At 39.0% G+C, this 19778-nt stretch overlaps 1 protein-coding gene across 4 annotated transcripts in view; it reads left to right on the top strand.

The window, feature by feature from the left end:
• LOC136863028 (transcription factor Clamp) overlaps nucleotides 1-19778 on the top strand; it is a 213624-nt gene that overhangs the window by 7269 nt on the left and 186577 nt on the right. The window contains exons 2-3 of one of the 4 annotated variants that reach the window (XM_067139345.2): nucleotides 5336-5550; nucleotides 13028-13175. The exons of 1 other annotated variant lie outside the window; for it this stretch is intronic. The gene's annotated coding sequence lies outside the window, so the exon portion shown is untranslated. Of the gene's footprint in view, nucleotides 1-5335; nucleotides 5551-13027; nucleotides 13185-19778 lie in introns of all 4 variants that reach the window. 2 more of the 4 variants (XM_067139343.2, XM_067139344.2) reach the window with 2 other exon arrangements.

Here is a 19778-nt window from a genome sequence, read left to right as displayed (position 1 = left end):
TATATTGTCTGAATATGAAGAGGAGAGTGTTGGGACAGACACAAACACCCAGTCCTCGAGCCAGAAGAATTAATCAGAAGCGATTAAAATCCCCGACCCGACTGGGAATCAATCCCAGGACCCTCTGAACCGAAGGGCAGTACGCTGACCATTCAGCCAATGAGTCGGACCTTCTCGAGATGATCATTATCTTGCCCAAAAGCCCTCTCCACCATCGTTAAGAAACACCAGTGGTGTCAAAGGATAAAATCCTCAGCATTCTCTGATGCGTAACTCAGTGGGCGTCCATTGATTACTGCCTCTACGTCACAAAGTAATGTCAGTAGTTCTTAAGTGAGTACGGATCTTTCAAGCATTTATCTTAACAATTCTTTAATGGAGCAGAACAGACGTTCTCACCATCCTTCCCACCAACTTGCAGTAGGGAAATTGACCTTCCACTCTGTTTCTTGAAACCTAGACTGTTGTTGAAGTTCTTGGAGATCTAGGCTTTTCAGTGTGTTGAAAGCGCCATCAAAATTAGTACTGTTGTCAGAGTAGATAATGGATGGACGGCCCGTTCTTGTGATAAATCTTCTCATTGAAATAATGAAAGCTTCGGTGCTTAATGACGTAACTAGTTCCAAATGGATTGCTCAGAAGATGGCACAGGTGTAGAGAACAATCCATACTTTGAATTATCTCAGAATCAATGGTCCTACCATGTCATTGCCAACTACTTCAAAAACATTGGCATCCTTTACACGGTCCTTAGAGGGGCAGACTCCGTTTCAGCATTCTGTTGTTTGTCGCTTACACTGCAGACAACTTGCTATCACTCTCTTTACAGTCCTTCTGGTTTGTATTATCCAATACCTTTTCTTCAAATAGGCCATTAAAAACTACACACCATCATGGCAATGAAGTTGATGTTGCTCCATAATCATTGCTTCAACTATTTTATGTTTCTTAGGCAGCAACAGTGGATATTTGAAGTTCATTAGATCCTCTCTCACCACTGTCTTGATCTTCACTCATATGAGACCTTCCTCATCTCTGACAATAATTATTCCATTGACGTTATCACCTTCAGCTGGGAATGAATCTGATTGAATGCCTTCGGTGACAGTAAGCTCTGCTGCCTTTTATTTCTGCCGACAGTGGGATTCAAACCCACTATCTTCTGGATGCAAGCTCACAGCCGGGCGCCCCTAACCGCACGGCCAACTCGCCCGGTCAAAACTATCTTTACACCGGTCTGTTTTCACACTGACTTTGCTTTAAGGGAATGAAAGCTGGGTGGATTCAGGATATCCTATTCATTAGTTAGAAGTAACAGATATGACGGTTGCTAGAATGATTGCTGATACAAGCAGGTGGGATCAGTGGCACGAGGGTACTTGGAATGAGGAGATAAAGGCTATGTTATTAAATAACTTGATTGTTTAAGCTTTACATATAAACTGGCTTCGGTGGCCGAGTCATGTGAGGTGATTGGGGGATAGGTTACCTAAGAGAATAATGAACTCAGTGATAGGGAGTAAAAGAGGTAGAAGAAGACCTAGTCAACAGTGGTTAGACTCGGTTTCTTATGATTTAAAAATGAGAGGTATAGAACTAAACAAGACCACAGTGCTAGTTAAAAATAGAGGAGTGTTGCAGCATTTAGTGCATTCACTGTAGCTTGCAGACTGAGCACTGAAAGGCATAAGTCTATAATGGACACGTGTACCATTTGAGCAGTAGAAATGCTTCTTGTGCTTGAACATTCATGATAATGGCTTCAACACTAGTGCGTCGTGCCACACGTCAGCCAGATACTGCTGTATATCGTGCGTGATTTGTGTTGTCTTCGCTTAATATATTCCGAAATCGTACAGTGATGTCCCATTGGTAAACAACTACTTCAACTATAAGAGGTTGGAATGCCCACATTTTGCTGTAGGAAAGTGTTTTTTAATGTGCCAATAAATTTTGCAAGTCCTTGAACTGGCTTGATGTAGTGAACTGTGCCATCTTATCCTGGGCAAGCCTTTTCATCTCTTCTCGACTAATGCCGTTTACATCTGCTGTAATCTGTGATCATAATTACGTTGCCCTTCTCTTATCATTCTCACCTCTGGGTATTACCTTCAAAAATAAGTGAACCGGCCCTGATAGCTCACGATGTGTCATCTCTTTCTAGTAAAATTTTGTCCAATTTTTCCTATCTCACCAGTTTGATTCTGTACCTCTCTTCCTTTGTGATCTGTTTATGCACCTTAACCATAACATCTTTCTGTAATACTAAATTTCGAAGACTTCTGTTGACCTTTTACCCACACTGGTTGTTGTCTTAACGTTTCTTTTCTTTTAGCTGTTTAATGTTGCACCAACATTCATAGGTTTTCAACATTGCTGTGATTGGAAAGGGCTTCGACTAGGAAAGTACCGGTAGTTGCCATAATTACATGACATTTGCCTGGTTTGATAATGGGAAAACTGCTTTTGTTTAATACTTATTCAATATAGCGTTACATTCAAGGGAATATTAAGTGCAATCTTGCCTTATTCCTTTAAGGATAGATGCTTCTGTTTCATTTCTCTTAACTCCTGCCACTGCATCTACAGAGTTGGTTATGTAATATGCTTTGTGTAACATTGGCTTACATTCAGATGATGGATTCGTATTTCACCATCAGCAGAGCTGAAATGGTTTTCTGTTTGTTTCCCCATTTTTACACCTGGGAAATACTGCAGGTATACATCAGTTAGGATCATGCCTTCTACTCGGGGTTGATAAAAATCTGTGTTAGTGCCATGTTAAATACGTAGCAGATGTTAAGGTTGACAATGATTATGAATCAGGAAAAATCTGCAAGCTTTTAAAAATTGTATTCCATTAATTTTGTGCATGTATTGACATCTTTATCAGTTTAGCATTGCTTTCTGCTGAGTTCCTTGTGTTAATACTTCTCCATTCCATCTTCAAGCCATCTACATTCCTAGGCTTCGATACCACTGGAGTGAATGGACACCCATGGCTACTCATCTCTCTTTCTGTATTGTACTTCTAATTTCTACATGAACACGTTTAGAACCAAAGCTGTACAGAACATGTCTCTCAAACTGGCACATTGATTCCGTTTTACAGACAACACTTTTGTGATTAGGAAATGCCAAGGATGTTGGCTGCGCTTTTGCTTGAAACATCGGTGAAAGTTGAAAGTTAATCTTTAAAAGTAGTTAGCGGAATGGAAAAATCCAGTATCATCATTATTGTAATAGTAATGTTATTGGTTTTATGTCCCACTAATTTCTTTTGTGGTTTTCAGAGATGCCAAGGTGGTCAATTTTTAAATGAATTGTTAGCTGCAGATGTCATATATAAGACAAAATGTGTCCTAAATTGTAATATATAAAGTGTTCATCCTATGTAAATGCAGGACAAATAAAGTATTGAATAGAAGGAAACTCTCACTCATTGTAATTTGATTGGAGGTCAAAAAGGATGACTGCGAGGTGACCGACTCCAAATGTTCATTGCATGCAGTTCCCACCACAATGTTCTCTCGCTAACAACTTTTTCTACCACAATTCTGACGTGTTTCATGGCCACGTGTAGTACACCACTGCTTGTAGACACGTTAAATAGTCCGCTGCAAAACACTAACAAATCCAGCATTTTCACGCACCGTATGGCCATGGGCACGGCTAAACACGATTATCTTTTTTACCACTCTGTCACATCCTTACATCTACACGTGTTGACGAATGTCTGCTTAAAATATCAATGTCTCTCTGTTCTCTACTGCCTTATGCTCACATAGAGGCAGTGCGCATGCGGTTAAGCATGGGACTCCTTTGCTACACCATCTATATAAGCTTAACAATCCATCTGCTATTTTTTTTTTTTTTTTGCTTTACGTCGCACTGACACAGACAGGTCTTATGGCGACGATGGGATAGGAAAGGGCTAGGAGTGGGAAGGCAGCGGCCGTGGTCTTAATTAAGGTACAGCCCCAGCATTTGCCTGGTGTGAAAATGGGAAACCACGGGAAATCATCTTCAGGGCTGTTGAGAGTGGGATTTGAGCCCACTATCTCCCGGATGCGAGCTCACAGCTGCACGCCCCTAACCACACAGCTAACTCGCCAGGTACAATCCATCTGTGCGTGAGCACTAGGGTGACTAATTTTTTGTTCGGTGAGCTTATAACTTCTTACATCACTGTTTGACTTCTTCTTCTTATTATTATTATTACCGGGCGAGTTGGCCGTGCGCGTAGAGGCGCGCGGCTGTGAGCTTGCATCCGGGAGATAGTAGGTTCGAATCCCACTATCGGCAGCCCTGAAGATGGTTTTCCGTGGTTTCCCATTTTCACACCAGGCAAATGCTGGGGCTGTACCTTAATTAAGGCCACGGCCGCTTCCTTCCAACTCCTAGGCCTTTCCTATCCCATCGTCGCCATAAGACCTATCTGTGTCGGTGCGACGTAAAGCCCCTAGCAAAAAAAAAAAAAAAAAATATTACTATTATTATTATTATTATTATTATTATTATTATTATTATTATTATAGATACAAGTGTTTTGTTAGTTGTGATATTACATTTTCTGAATGAACATATTCCCACAATACACCTAATATAAGCAAAGGAAGTTATACAACAAAAATAAAAACTAAAAACTGTCACAAAGTACACAGCAGTAATCAGGGGTGTTGACCATGTCTGCAACACTAAAAACCAAAAAGAGAAAAAGGAATCCATTAAAAAGGGACTCTGCAAAGCACCTGCATTATTTGGGAAAAGCATATGTAGATACAAAAGGAATTCTTAGTAGAGGGGAAAAACATTCCAAAATACCAACTGCGGCTGTCTGAAAGGATATGTAGAATCATTCTCTGGGGATGAAAGAAGAAAACTCTAAAAGATTCCATGAAATGGGGGACTATTCAAGGCAGAATGCTTACTTGTGTGGACTAGTACGACAGACAGCAATTAAACAAAGGCAGCCAGTTGATGGCAGTAAGGGAAATTCCAGACAAGCCACAAGTTTGTATCATTTTCAAAACTGATTCAACCATGATGTTTATGAACAGAAGTCTAATAGATGTTTCCCATTCCTACTGGCTTCCATATCTTCCCCACATTTACCCATCTCTTTTTCGTATCCTTCAATTCTGTTTCCAGCTCTCGTGTTAAAATTGCCCATTAGCACTATCCTAACCTCCCTGTTGACCCAGACTACGATGTCACTGAGTGTTTCGTAAAAGTTGTCAACTTCATCCTCATTTGCACTCTCACACACTGAACACACTGAGACAGTGTTGCAATATAAAGTACTTTGATGAGAAATCATTCATTTTCATTGCAGGCATGGGCCTGCTAGTCTTCCAGACTACCCACAATGTAGTCACAATGGTCCAGCCTTCGAATGTCGTAAACTGCAGATGATCGACATTCATCAGTTTCCTGGAAACGTTCATGAATCCAACAATAAGATGCAACAAGATACACTCATTTTAAAGTGTCTGAGTGTAAAGAAGCCCATAAGGGAAAGAACTGTCAAGGAGGGAATTTCAAGAAAAGGTGTTAAGTGTTCAATACTATATAAAACTTGCTAATAAAGAGAAGTTTCACATTCAGGTCTGCCAAAAGACATTCCTGAATGTATTGCATGTCAGCAAAAATTGGGTTCAGAGATTGCCAGAAATCACTTAATGACAGGGAAACTTCCTACAGAAAATAGGGGTGAAGCTAGGATCAAACCAGAGTACACTGAAAGGAGGCACTCTGTGAAAAATTTAATTGAAAATTTGCATTGTTGTGAGTCACTATTGTCGCGGTCAGACAGTATCTACTCAGAAATTTAAGCATTGCTAAGTTTTACTAAACGTATAAAAACAAATCACCTGAAAAACTCTTGGTGAAGCGATGGCTCTTCCGTGAGATTTTTACGCGTTGTTACAACATAGGATTCGGAGCACCAATTACTGATGCTTGCCCAAAGTGCATAGAGCACAAGGAGAAAATTAAACTTGAAAATTCAAACGTATCACTGAAGAACTCAGAGTACAAAAACTAAGAGCTGCAACTTTTTCCATAAAGATCCAAGAAGGAAGAGACAGCATGGTAATGTTCTCATTTGACTCCCAAAAGAATCTTGTGAATCCAAAAGTTCCAGATTAATTCGTATTACAGTCACCAATCCAATTGTACACTTATAATTAATTTTACCATTGTGAGGAGTACCTCACCTGCCAGGTTGACAAAAGAGAATGTTTTCACTTACACATGGATGGAGCGTGAATTCAAGAAGGGGTCTAATGAAACATTGTCTGCAGTTTATCTGGGTTATCACAAACTGATTTGTATTTAAGCATTTATATTGATTTGTCAAACTCCACAACTATACGATTTTGTGCGGATGGCTGCGGAGGACAGAACTGCAGTTCTAAAATGATTGCAATGTGCTCATATTTCTTGACACACACAGCTCTGCCTAATATAGGAAGTGTTGAATTGGTCTTTGACAGGCCACTCACTTTTGACCCCCTGTGGGTGGGTGACGCAGATGAAGAATACACCCACGGTATCCCCTGCCTGTCGTAAGAGGCAACTAAAAGAGGCGACCAAGGGATGATGACATTTTAGAACTATGAAACTACTTGTGCTTAGTACCATTACGTGAGGAACACCATGGATCGACGTTACTTGTAGTACCACCGTGTGATAAACCCCAATGGATCTATGTTACCAATGAGTAGGGCCTTTAACACCATGGTTGTGTGGTTAGTAGGGTCTACGATCATGCGTATTCCACCGAAGCGGGGAGCGAGCTTTTGGCTGTGCGAGCTAATGTCCATGTTACAAGTAAAGTAAATATTCTCATTTTTGAGCCCATATTGAAATTGTTGAATCCAGGAAGTCGTCATGGGTAGATTTCAATATTAACCTGGAATTGATAGGTTAAAGTGCTGGGAAACATTTCTGGACAGTAATAAGGAATCTTAGAAAGGGTGAGAAACAGGACATGAATAGTGTATAGGCTGAATTAGGTGAACTCTTAATAGATCCCAGGGAATCAGTGGGCAGGCAGAAGGAATATTTAAAAAATCATAAACATCTTCTCAACGTAGAAGGAAATTTTTCTGGTGACATCGTGAACAACAGAGCTCATGGGGAGGACAACGGTGGTGTTGGTGAAATTACGCTTGAGGAAGTGGAAAGGAAGATAAATAAACTCCAATGTCATAAAGCAGCAGGAATTAGATGAAAATAGACCTGAAATGGTGAAGTATAGTGGGAAGACAGGGGTAAAATGGCTTCATAGAGTAATAAGATTAGGATAGAATGTTGGTAAGGTGCCATCTGATTGGAAAAAAGCAACATCTATTGAGGTATTTCATTGATCAATATACCAGGCAAAGTGTTAACTGGCATTTTTGAAGGGAGGGTATGTTCACTGGTTGAGAGTAAGTTGGATGAAAACCAGTGTGGTTTCATATCACAGTGGGGGAATCAGTATCAGATTTACTGTGTGCGTCAGGTAACTGAAAAATGCTACGAGAGGAATAGACAGTTATGTTTATGTTCTCATAGATCTGGGGAACTATAGGATTAAGAGTATTAAGAGTAGATTATTAAAAGCAATCTGAGGTATTTATCTTGACAATTGGGCTGTAGTAAGAAATGGAGTTCTTGGTTCAAGGTACTTAAGGGGTTAGACAGGGTTGTAATCTTTCACCTTTGTTGTTCATAGTTTACATGGATCATCTGCTGAAAGGTATTAAGTGTCAGGAAGGGATTCACTTACGTGGAAATGTAGGTTGTACTGAAAGCCTTCACCATTCCTTGGAACTTGAAAGTAGGTGCAATGAGTATGATATGAAAATTAGCCTTTCCAGGGCTAATGTGATGTCAGTAAGTAAGAAACCTAAGAGAAGTGAATGTCAGGTTGGAAATACAAAGCTAGAACAGATTGATTATTTCGAGTGTTTAGGATGTGTATTCTTCCAGTGAATGAGATTGAATCGAGATGCAGCAAAGCCAGTGCAATGAGCTCGAAGTTGCAATCAACGGTATTCTGTAAGAAAGAAGTCAGACACCAGTCTCTTTTTAGGCCAACCTTGCTGTATGGGAGTGAAAGCTGGGTGGACTCAGGATATCTTATTCATAAGTTGGAAATAAGATATGAAAGTAGTGAGAATTACTGCTGGTACAGATGGGAACAGTGGCAGGAGGGTGCTTGGAGAGAGGAAATAAAGGTTAAGTTAGGAATGAACCTTAAGCTGTATGCATAAACCAGCTTTGGTGGTGGGGTAATGTGAGGTGACTGAAGGAGGATAGGTTATCTAGGAGAATAATGGACGTGGTCTAGGACGTTAAGAGAGGTAGAGAGAGACCAAGATGTCTGTTAGACTCGTTTTCTTTTGATTTAAAGATAAGAAGCATACAGGGTGTATCAGAACTATACTGACAAAAAAAATCAGGGATGCTCTTCATGTTATGTTAAGAATGAAAGTGCAGTTGGATTGGTGGAGAAAAGAATTTCTTTTCGAAAAAATGAGGTTACTTTGTTACTTCTGGACACGCGATTCAACTTGACGAACTTGCCATATTTGATATGCCAGGGATCCAGCTGCTGCCTGTTGCTGTGCGTCATAGAAGGGAAGGGTGGGGAATTGGGAGACAGAGGTAATGCTCATTGCGAATGCACAAGTTTCTCGTTTGTTTCGCATAGCCCCAGTAGGCAGTGTACAGTTTGTTCTGCGCAAAATGACTACTATGCGAACTTTGTAGAAAGAGAAGATGAAATTGTACCAAGAATACAGGCGGGTTTCCAGGTCGTTCGCAACACACCACACATTCTGAACAGAGTCCAAAGGTCACTACTACACCCTTGTGAATTGTGCATTGAAGGAAGAATGGGGGGCATATCGATCATGTAATATAATCAAGCCATGGGGCATATTGTTTCCTTTATTCAGTATTTCATTCCATTTACAGTGTTGTGAGTGCAGGAATACAAAATCGCAGGGCGGCAGCGTTGCGTTTTCGAGCATGTTAAATAATAAAGTACATTAATGCAACCAACAGAAGGGAGGAGAAACGATGTGGTACATTCCTTGATTGACATGTGTGTCTTAATTACAGTGTGTTCTTATACTGTGTGTACAGTTACGGTTGTTTAATAAACTGTGGATATTGCCTGTAAGAGACTAGGGAAATCCTGTGTGAGAAAACTTGTGCATATGTGCAGAGCATTATCTCTGTTTCCATCATAAACCCCAATTCCTCTCCCTACCTTTCTATTCCCTGAAGCACAATAACTGCTTGTGTTTTGGTATAGGCTCCGTGCATATAGCAATGTGCTGCTCTGGGTGGAAATTACGAGAACTACTTAGAGACATCTTCATCAACAGCTGACCATAATAAGCTGGAAAAAGGGCAATGTTTACCTGCATTTATTCAATCATTTTACAGTGCTGGCTTCAGATGATTATTTCTTAATGCCGTAACTCATAACGTCCTGGCGGAACTATGTGTTTGTTATTGGCTGCATTAATAGGTAGCCTACTGTAATACAGAGCTTTCCTTCATGATCTCACGAAATGGATTAGAAAAGATGGTGGGTCTTAGCAGTATATCGCAAGAAGTAATGCGGGATTTATACATTTTAATTAACACAAAATAACTCTTTCAAGAATAAAATTACTGTGTCCACATCTTCAATACAATTATATTTTGTAGTGATTAAAGGAATATGTTTCACCCTAGTTTTGGGCATCTTCAGCCTAATACTAATCTTAAGGTCAAGTCTTAAATCTATTTAAACATTGGAACTTAATACTAAATACAATGGTCTGATGCTAAAAAAAAAAAAAAAACCCATTGTATTCAGTATTAAGTTCCAATGTTTAATACACTGAAGAAAATGGAAATTGCAACACCCAGAAGGAGTGGTGCTACATTGCTGCAATTGAACATGCAGGACGAGTGTTCAGTTGTGATTCGATGATTACACTTTCAGGTCCCTCTGACCGCAAGTTTGGACAACAATCAATACAGGATGTGCCCACCACGAGCTGCAATGTGAAGGAGAATTTCCTGTTGTGTATGTTTATCAGGAACTCAAGGGAGACTTCATTAGTTAGTCGGAACATAGAAAAAATGATGAACTCTTCTCAGAAGAACTCTTAAGGTTTCACTTTGCTTTTTCCTGCCTGCTGGCTCTTCAGAAATGTGTGCGCGTACGTTTTGTATTCAGGAATCATTCAAGGCGAATATTTTCGCACTACAAGATGTGTGGTTAAGGTTATTTTTAATATGTATAACTTTTGCTTTCTCAACGATTCATTTGTTTCTATATTCGTCCCTGTTTTTATCTCCTCGTAAGATGTGTATTGTTTAATGTAACGCCTTGTGTAATATAAATGTCTACATGCTAGCCTATTTCCCACATTTTGGCTGAAGATGACGCCAAACAGCGTCGAAACTAGTTCCAAGTGTAAATATATGTTGTAAATAAACTATAACATTTTTGTATTGAAAAGGTGGACCCTTTTAAGTTTCCTATCTTCTATCTTCCATTGAAGCATGGAGTCAATAAGGCCCTGGATCGCTTCCTGAGGAATTGTGGCCCATGCTTGCTGCACTGCATGGGTCAGTTGTTCCAGAGTTGTGGGTGGCTGAGGACGGTTGGCCAGTTGTCGACCCATCATGTCCCACACATGCTCAATAGGACTGAGGTCCGGGGATCTGGCAGGCCATTCTAAGGTTGTGATGTCGTGGAGAGCTTCTCTGGAGATGCGTGCAGTGTGAACCCGGGCATTGTCCTGCTGAAACATACCATTAGCAATGTTCGCCATTGTAGGGACAACCACGTACTGTCGAGCAGTCATAGTGCCCTCAACAAGCACTAATTGTGATTTCACATTAAAGCCAATAGCTCCCCAGACCATAATGCTTGGTGTTGGCCCTGTGTGCCTCTTGACAATAAGATCTGGGCGGCCCCTCTCCCCGGTACGTCGGCGCACACGATTCTGACGATCACTGCCGGCAAGACAGAAGCGCGATTCATCACTAAAGACGACCCTATGCCATTCGTCGACCCACGTCAATCTTTCTCGACACCAGGCCAGCCTTACATGTTGCTGTTGTGGGGTCAATGGAACACTTCTGCAGGGACACGGGATCGTAAGCCAGCTGCATGCAGGCGATTACAAACTGTTGGTTGTGTAACATGGGGTGCCACAGCTACTCGAATTTGCGCTGCTGTTGCATGGTGTTCCATCCGGGCCATCCTAATGATGCGGTGATCCTCTCTCACAGTCGTCTGTCGCGCTGGGCCTGTGCCAGGTATACGAGTGTGGGTACCTTCATTTGACCACTGCTGCCATACACGTTCTACCATAGATGCCTGTCGGCCAACACGTGCAGCGACAGTCCTTAGCGATAATCCAGCCTCACACAGCACAATTATCCGAGCCCTCTCAAACGGCGACAGTTGTTGATAGTGTGCTCTTCTCTGTCGTCGAGGCATGTTTGACGGGGAACACTTCACTGCACAGACTGCAAGTCAACTACGCTACACCAGAGTCCGTATACTGGAGTTGATTCCTCTGCGACCAATCACGTGGGGAGACCTGTAGCAACAATCCAATGGGTCTGAAACTTTGATCGTTTACATACCTACATGGCATCATTCCATATCTTGAAAATCAACACAAACGACCAATGCCTTCATGGTGTTGCAGTTTCCATTTTCTTAAGTGTAGATTTAAGAATCGACCTTAAGATTAGTATTAGGCTGAAGATGCCCAAAACTAGGGCGAAACATGTTCCTAACTGTGTTTATAATTCATGTAGGATTTAATCACTACAAAATATAATTGTATTGAATAGGTGGACACAGTAATTTTATTCTTGAAAGAATTTAACTTATTGTATCTTGAATATGGAACAAAATGAGATTAGTTACTTGTAACAAAATAACTCTTTACAAAATGTGTTTTAACCATTTTACAAATAGGTTAACTACAAAAAAAACAAAGATCGCAATGTTATATTTGTAAAGTAAAGTAAGCTGCAGTAGGCAATCTTTTTTAAAGCACGCACATCATAACAGATACACATTCTTTTCTATTATCATAGTCTTCTGTGTTATGCTTCAGCCTATGCCAGTTTTAAATAGGCCTAAATGTAGAATTCTATTAGCCTATACTTTTATGAATTTTATTTTACTATTGGCAGTATGCAGATGTGATTTTAATTAATTATTAATGTTATCTGTTTTTCAGAATGAACTAAAATTCTATGTTTTTCTTCAAAACACTACAAAATGCTGCATCATAAATGTGTAAATACTACAAAAAGCTAAATGTACAAATTAAAATTCAAAATTTCAGACTTCAAGCCACAGAAATCTCCGCCCCTAACTAGCTTTCAGTTTTTAAACCTGTATAAGTGAACCAAGCATTTCTACAGTTATAATGTTATTGGTTTTATATCCCACTTACTACATTTTCGTGGTTTACAGAAATGCTGTGATGTTGGAATTTTGTCGCGCAGGAGTTCTTTTACATGCCAGTAAATATACCGATATCAGGCTAACATATTTGAGCGCCTTCAGATACCACCGGACTGAGCCATGATCGAACCCTCCAAGTTGGGCTTAGAAGGCCAGGGCTTGACTGCCTGGGTTACTTGGCAAGCATTTCTGCAATCTTATATTTACTGCTAGATGTGTGGCCTCTTTCGTATCTGTTCTTGTTTTACTCAGTCATTGTAACCATAGTCTATCATATTTGTGCTTTTCTTTCCCCTGAAAACTGTGTCATTTGACTATCTAATTATCCAAAGCATTATCTGTTTGAACAGGGCTGAGTAGTACTGAGCTCAAGTTGCTCTCTCCCTCTGTGTTGTGTCTATATATATATATTTAGAGGATAAGCATCTTGAATACTCATTAAAATGTGAAATTTAGGATGGAAGGATGGAAGTAAACATAAAAATCAAAGCCTGTTTAATGCATGTTTAACTGGACTTTGTTTCCTTTCCCCAGATGTCTAATGTTGAGGAGGAATGGAATACGATAAGGCATGGATTTAACAGTAGGCGGAAATTTTCAAACTCCTTGGGATCCATGGATTGGAAGTACATGCAAATCATAGCAGCTGATCACACTGGTGGAGTGTTCTTCAGTTATAAGGGTAACTTCAGTTAGTATTTTTAATGTCTATTGGTGCCAACAAAATTATATAGCTGTAGAATATCAACGGCATCTTTCTGGTAGTGTTGTTTAATGATAAATGCAGAATTGTAATGTATCTGTTTCTGATTATGTCTATATATTTACATAATGAAGTGTCTTCCTAGGTATCAGAAATTCAGCCCTGTACAAATCAGCTATTATAGAACATATTGTAGAGTTAAAAAAAAAAAAATTCACACATTATCAGCTAAATTCTATATTTTTAAAACCTGTTGCCTTAAATTCTGATAATATGGAGTTAATTATTGACCTACGTATACCAGGTGTATGCATAAGTCTTTTCCGGTTTCACTAAGAGATGGCGCCAGCGAACATTACGCAATGTATGCATTTGATCAAGACCAACTACAATATATCAGACCTTAATGCAGCTATCGATATTAGCTAAAATGGCAACTCGATCGGTTTGTTCAAATGTAAAAATGAGCATGTGCATAGGAGCAGTTTAGTTCTTTCTGTTCGTTTGGTTTGATTAGAAAACGTTAGTGTAGTGATGTATTTATTGGAATTTGGTTTTAAAACTATTTTTATATATATTAGGACGTGCCGATCGTATTGTGTGTCCTGATGTAATTCATATTACAGCAGATGCACTCACATTCAGAACAAGTGTACTTAATGCACTGTGATGATTTCATAGTTACAAATACTTTATTGGGGTGCATTAAAACATTCAACAATAAATTTGTCAACAGAGGGGATGTTTTCCATGTACCTGATGAGCTTTTTTTTTTTTTTCGGATAAGGCCAAATGTCAGTGTTCGTGCATATCCTAGTACATTTCTCAATTACTATTCCTTTTGAGGTTTTTAAAATTGAGGTTATGAAAAGTGATAAAGCTATTTTATCTGTGAATGAAGATTATATGCTCTTTGCAAAATTAGAGGACAAGTTATCAACTGATATACTGTCACTTACAGTACGTATTTATGTTCCCAACGATTTTGGTGTTGAAGTGCTTCGTACAAAAATGCATATCCCACCAGAGAACTTCAAATCAAATCAATTCTCCTATTCATTATCTGAATTAAAACAGATGTTTAGCATTTTGGTGAGTCATTATCAGAATCATTGTTTTGAGATCATTGAAATTCGTGACAGGGTTATGTTTCTAGTAAATTTCTTGAACGAGGTAGGCTATTGTATTTAAAAGTGTATGGTAATATAAAGGTCATTCAAATAAATGTCTTTCTAAAACAAGTATTGATTTATAGGAAGAAGAATCACGGTCTGGAATAATTTACTAAAGGTGCCCACCCCCCTCCCTACTATATCTACACCAATTTGATAAATTTCTGAATTCTTTGAAACCATTTAAGAAAATACTAGGTAAACAGTTGATACGTAATCTGCCACTTGGATGACAGCCCTAAATTCAGATCATTGATGATTGATTGGTTGATTGGTTGATTGATTGAATTGAATTGAAACTGCCACACATTGAAGCACATCAGATATTCCCCCCTTTAGGCTATTTCTAGATGGTATTAGTCTATTATTCAAAGTAAAAGAAAATGTGAATGTATCACAGGCTTGTTTACATTCAACCGAAGCGTTGGCCATGTTGATTTTGTATTAAGGTCTGATAATACTGTGGATGGTCTTGATTTGACACATATGTCAGTTTGTTCGTCTGATATTAACCTACCAACACACACAAGTTGAGTCTGCAAAGCAGTAGTAACTTCCAGGTACATTTCATATTGAGGATATTGGAATAAGAATCTCTGTGTCTGGTACATATATAGTGGAAACAAGAAAATAATAAAATTATCAAGCTCTTTGTCAGAACATTGGAGGAGCATTGTTGAAAGCCACATTATGTCCATAAACAAAAATTTTACTTTGAGAACAAAAAAATTCTCTTCTTCTGAACTATCAGATCTTTTGTCGAACAGAAAAAAAATTGTAATGTGCATGGATAGTATCCAGAAGCCGCAGAAATGAAATAGTTTCAGAATAAAATTTAAGGCAAGAAGAAATTGAATATTTGATCTACATATTCAGAATATATTTTAAAATATTAACTCCAAGATAAAATCAAATTAAACAAATTCAGCAGTAGTATTCAGTTTTGTTTGATCTCTAGCATGTCCCCTCATTGGAGAAGAAATGTAAACCAACAGCAAAAGCTGATGAACCCATTCCAGTTTTCATTAACAAACATTTAAAAAAATTTTATTCCTTTTGGCTTGATTCGGATTACTTAACTTGAGTCATCTCTTGCAAGCTGTCCACTTCATGACCGTATTGATGAGTTAAATCAACTTATTAGATTAAATTACCACCTAATCGATACTTTATTACATGCCTTTGGCAAAATTATAAAAACATTAACAATCACAGTACATGTTTTGACCACTTAGTGATCATTTTCAGCATGAATAGTAAGCACGTTAGAAACCTTAATCTTTTTTCCCATGGTTAAGAAAGGATAAGTGGAGTATATTTAAAATTAAAATCCATGTCTATTATAGACACTATTGTGTATTGTAGTGAGTCTATTGTTGTTTGAGTTGGGTCATCATCTAGTAACGCCTGCAATTGCTCGTCTTCGCACTTTTGTGGTCTACCACTGTGCACTGACTTTCACATTGAAATCACCACATTTAAATTGACTAAACCATGTCTAACATGTTCTAATCAATGACCCATGTTCTCCATGTTTCTACCAGCAAACGATGACTTTTGTCTGTCCCTTCGAAATTCCTATATTAAACTGTGTATTAGCCTTCGGTTATAGCGAGAGCCCTATCACTGATGCATCCATTATTACGAGCGATTAATCACGCTTGATTTTTTCCGTTACTGATATTTATGCACCCCAGCAATTATGTTGCGTGCGATTGATCACCTTCAGTATCGTTTCCTCGCTATGTCCACTAGCGAGCGCTCTCATTGACATTCGAAGGCGATGACGGAGTCTATTAATAATACCCTTCGACTACTGTTCCATAAAGAAAATTTGAAATGAAGAGAACATGTTTTTGTGATAAATGCTTAAATAATGTGCCCAATAGCAGTTGTTAACTCGTTAAAAATAAAGGCTGAAGTAAACTGTTTCTTAATTTAATGTTATATACTGAAATTACGTAAGAATGTCATGCACCTCAAGATACGGCAGAGTACATCACTGATTTCAGAGGATAGTTTATATTTTCTCGCGTCTAGTTAAATTTTGGAAAGGCTATTCTCATGAAAATTATAGCAAGGAGGTTATCATTTCTCTACATGCGTTTGAAATGTTTTCATGTTACATATTCGGTTAGGTGACGCCGTCTGAAGAAGGGTTCTCATTGTAACGGAAGAATATTGCACAGATTAATGTAGGAATTTTCGAAGGTTATAATAACATTGTCATTAAAACGTGGGTTCTCTTCTGCTACAGCGGCCGCGGTCGGATGTGCGTCTGAGTCCGACATCTCACTTGAGCCCTAATTTCCTCTTCTGTCTTGAATCATCCTTAACAAGCTTATGATGTCTTTTTCATAGGTTCTTAAGGTTCCATAACCAAAACGAATAGAAATAAATATTTGAGAATTTTAACATTTCCTTAATGCTAAATGCGAGTTTTGCCCTATTGTGAATTACGTTAAATCGAATATAAAATAACATTGCTCTTATGGAATAATTTTCGGGACTGGAAATTTATTCCATTAAATGCGGGTTTACGTTAAATCGAGGTCACGCAAAATCGGCGTTATACTGTAGTTCTTTCCATGGCATATGAAAGGTATTGAACTGTGAATCAAGGTGATTGCATGTATTAATGGGTCTTAAGAATACTTTTTGACGTGGCAAGTGTTGGCATTTCTAAATTATGAGAGAAGTGCCATTGCAGGAAATCATACAAGGATAGAGTTACTGTCCTGTGTTGCAATGCAGACAGGAGCAAGAGACTTCCTACTTTCTCCCCTCATCATAGGAAAGTTCGATAAGCCACGATGATTTAAGGGCATCGGGTACATTCCATGCAAGTACAAGGCATCAAAAATGCATACAGTACAGTAATCCAATGAATAAAGCACTTGCAGAGGGGAGCTAGCACAGAATCATTTTTTCTTTCATTGCTTGAGGTTATGTTTTGCCAGTGAGTTATCCAGTTCATTATTTGAATACTGTAAATGCACCTTGTTGGATACATTTTGGAAACAGTTTTTTCCATGACATTTGAAAGTTTTAAACCGTGAATCAATATTACATGACTTGGCGGTTAATTCGAAATCACGTAATACCGTGGTTTTACTGTATCGCAAAACTTAACATCCGAGTTTGCCGGTGTGTCTGTTTCAAATGTTTACATTGCACGAAAATAATTATCCCCCACTGCTTGTGTTACTATCCCAGTAAAAAGAGTTTGCATGTGAGAAGGGTTTTAGACGTGGAGTTTATATTTAGCTACTTTTAATGAACTACAGCATTGAGTGTTCCCTCAGATGTGCATCCGGGAGATAGTAGGTTCGAATCCCACTATCGGCAGCCCTGAAAATGGTTTTCCGTGGTTTCCCATTTTCACACCAGGCAAATGCTGGGGCTGTATCTTAATTAAGGCCACGGCCGCTTCCTTCCAACTCCTTGTCCTTTCCTATCCCATCGTCGCCATAAGACCTATCTGTGTCGGTGCGACGTAAAGCCCCTAGCAAAAAAAAAAAAAAAATGTTCCCTCAGATAATCAAACTTACGTCATTTATATGGAGGGAGTTTTCAAAGTTATTACCTAAAAGATCCACCACCGGTCATAATGATCAATGCATAGAGAGTAAAATGCCTCAAAACTTTGCCATATGCCACCCAGGAAATCTTAACAAAAATAAATCATGCCGCCTGTCCCTAGCAGGCAACAATGAGTGTTTCATGCCACCTGTATATTATTTCCTAACTGCAGCTGCCTCCTTTCATTTTTACTTCGTTGTGTGTGGAAATGTATAGCACAGTCGAGCTAGGTATGAAACCATAATCTGTTTTCCTGTGAAATTCAGCATTTAACGTTACCATGGCAAGTTAACATTTTCAATCACAGAATGAATTATTACATTATTATCGTCCATGCCAGATATAGAGTCTGAAGGTGAAGAATGATCTTAATGATGGACTGACGTAGATGATGAGATAGATCCCATTTAACCTAATCACTTGTGTCAGATGATGGTGAAAATTTGTTAAGATGGAAGCCGTACTTTCCAGTGTCGACTCAGTTAAACATGACTTAAAAGCTTTTCAGTCTGTTGAGCACACAAGTTAAATATACCGTTTTTACTTGTGTATTAGAACCCCCCAGGCGTTCTGGAACAAAGAAGATGAAAAATTAATCTTGCATACAAGACCCCCCCCCCCCCCCCCCCCAATGTAGAAGAACGACAATTCCACTTTGAAGCGGGTACAAGCCTTACTGCAGCTCCAATGGCATCACACAAATTCATGAATAGTTTCGCCCGTAAGACCCGCCCAATGAAAACACGTCAAATTCATGCGGTGCAACTGTGTTTCGTAGTTAAGAAATATTGCCTCTGTAGTGTAGGCGTACTGAAGCTATGATTACGTCGTTCAAATAGGTGAATAGTTTCTTGTCCAACCTATGCAATTTAACACACACAAGTCATGCTATATGTCTGTTTTTTTTGTAGTTAATGCCTGCCAGCATAATTTTTACCACAGTTAGCTGCCGTTCTCGGGGGCATGAGTTCGATTCCCGGTACTGAATTGCCAGAGATTTAAGAATGTCAGGAAAGTTGATATGCGGTAAAAATGGTACATTCAGCTCCACTCCATGGGGGGCTGCACAACCTCGGGATTAGGAAACAAGTTTACTTTAGTTTAGAAATATTCATGGTTGTTGCTATTAATATAGCAGGCGAGATCAGTAACAAAGTGATCGTTTAATATCTCTTAACCCGGGCCAATATAGCCTATGTAATCTTTTGAGTGAAGTAGGTTTAAAACGCGATAAAAACAATCCAATCATAACGATTCTTTTACTCGCCAACACACCTAAATAATAATAATGGTATTGATTTTACGTACCCACTAACTACTTTTACGATTTTCGGAAACGCCGAACAGAATATACTATGTGTTAATAAAAAAATACGGAGGCAACGAGCATGCAAAATTAAACATTATGATAATAAAATGCATTACCGCCACACCTGTAGATATCCATAAATGGGACAAGCTTTCGTGTTAGTTATTTTTATTCTTTCCATCGTGCAACTACTATACTATCCGGGCACTTAGTAGCATACCTAACCGAAACAATGTGGTCTCTCTTATCTCAATTACAGCTGTTTAGGTAAATCCTGAGGTGATAAATGTGGAGAGAAAGCATGAAATTTATGTTAAAAAATAAAAAGTCTGGCTTACAATAGCCGCAGTTATCCAAAGAATGCTTCCAATCGCTATGTATTACATTCGGAAGTGCAACTCGTGACATATGCTAGTTATCAGCTGGTGGGTCGGTGCGCTTTTTACAGCACGGCTTTGTTCAGAAGGGGTGGCTTCTGCTACACATGCACCAACTGGGAATAACAGAGACCACCTCCAG

The sequence above is a fragment of the Anabrus simplex genome, chromosome 2, assembly GCF_040414725.1.
Source record: "Anabrus simplex isolate iqAnaSimp1 chromosome 2, ASM4041472v1, whole genome shotgun sequence".
NCBI classification, from domain to species: domain Eukaryota; kingdom Metazoa; phylum Arthropoda; class Insecta; order Orthoptera; family Tettigoniidae; genus Anabrus; species Anabrus simplex.
The sequence above is the reverse complement of the archived record's forward strand: the minus strand, read 5'-3'. Positions and strand labels throughout refer to the sequence as shown.